The sequence below is a fragment of the Saccopteryx bilineata genome, chromosome 1 (genome assembly GCF_036850765.1).
Source record: "Saccopteryx bilineata isolate mSacBil1 chromosome 1, mSacBil1_pri_phased_curated, whole genome shotgun sequence".
NCBI lineage: Eukaryota > Metazoa > Chordata > Mammalia > Chiroptera > Emballonuridae > Saccopteryx > Saccopteryx bilineata.
The window spans coordinates 286,392,280-286,394,304 of NC_089490.1; positions in this window are offsets into that span (position 1 = coordinate 286,392,280).

Genomic DNA, 2,025 nt, shown 5'->3' on the forward strand with positions numbered 1-2,025 from the left:
TGAGATGTTTTTTTCTTGACCTTTTTTTTGTTTTAAATAACAAAGTGCTTCCAATCTGAAAGTTGTTTTTTGTGTATTCCCCCCAGTGTACACTCTGTGTTCCTAATATGACTATTTATTTTTATACAATAAACCATAACAAAACATGATTTACTTGTTAACAGTATTTTTTCTTTTCTTCCTTTTTTAGCTTATAATAAAAGATATTCTAGAGAATAAAGGTCATCTTGACAACTTCCAAGAATCACTAGGTACTTAATTTAGTGTAGTTTGAATAAAGAATAGAGAAACTGTATCAAAGAAGACTGGATCAATAAATGTAGCTAGAACTGGTAAAACATCTCAGGTTAATATTTACAGTGGTACCTTGAGATACAAACAGATCAACATATGAATTTTTTAAGATATGAGTTGTGACTTGGTCACTATTTTTGTTCAAGATTCGAGCGAAATTCTGAGATACGAGTCGTGATTCAGGAAGTTGCCACTAGTTGGCACGTTGGCACACAGGTCCAGTATCGGCAGTTTGATATACAAGTTAACTGACTTACGAGCTCAGTTACAGAACAAATTAAATTTGTATCTCAAGGTACCACTGGATATGAATACAGTTTTGAATATTTTTGTCTCAGGAATAACAAAATTAAGAGTGTATATATACATTAGAATATCTCTGGGTCAGTTGAAATATATTAGTCACTACTCAAAATACTGAGTAACTTACTCAACATACATAAGACTTAAAGAAAATAAAGTAGTAATTATGCAAACATATTATACAATGATCAAGCCATCACAATAGGAATAGTGAAAAGGACATAATCAATGTAAACAGTTACTTGACTCAGACAATGGGAGAAATGAATCACTGAGATATTCATTTTCTAGAACTTTCATAAAAAAGTAAACAGTAGCTTAAACAACAAAATTTTACTGAGTTACATTTTGGAAGTCACAAATTTAAGATTTAAAGTGTCAACAACGGTAATTCCTTCTGCATGCTAAAGGAGAATCACATGCTGCTTCCCAATTTCTTGTGGTTTGATGGCAATCTTTAGCATTCTTTGACTTACCGATGCATTGTCCCAATCTTTGCCTTTATATTATATGACATTCTCTCAGTATGGAATTCTGTATAGGTATCTGTGTCAAAATTATTGTTTGTCTGTAAGGACATTAGTCATATTGGATTAGGGAGAGATGTTATTCCAGTATGTTCTCATCTTAACTGATTATATCTATAATGATCCTATTTCCAAACAAGGTCACCTTCTTTTACTAAAAGTTAAGATTCTAACCTTTGAATTTGGAAAGACATTATTCAAACCATAAAAGATGGTAAATCCTGAAATTGGGTTTGCCTTTAGTATTTCTGAGAAAGATTTAATATAGCCATCTTAACAACCTGTTTTTATAACACCAAGATTACACAAATTAGTGGAATATTAAATCTTCTTTGGAACATAAGTTAATTCTTTCTTTAAGTAAATGCAAATTTGTCTTCCTAGTCCATTAGCTAAATTTGGAAATTTTTATTTCTGTATCTCAATGATCTTTGTTTTTTTGGTTTTTTTTTTAAATAACTTAGTCTGATAGTTAGGTTAGGGATAGTAATATATGAATACATGTTAATTGACTAATATAATTTCTGTAGCCAGAAAATATTTTAACATTCAGTTTATATCTAGAGATTTTCTTGAGTTAAGAAACAGGAGTTTTTTTCTCATTTTATTAGATGTCTGTAATTAGCCCAAGTCTTTAATAAAAGTGAATTTAACTTTTATTCACTTTTAATTTTAATATTTCCCTACACACAACCAAAGAAACAAATAGATAATCTTGCTTATACATACAAGTGATATGTAGAAATTGTAATATATTTTGAAAGTATATAAGATGCCTTAAAATCATGTAAAAGCCCTCATTAGTTATTAAAATTTTTTAAAGAAAAGATACTGGGTTTGTTGTATGAAAAAAAAAGCATCTTTGTCTAACATTATGTTCTTTCTAAATTTATTAACTACA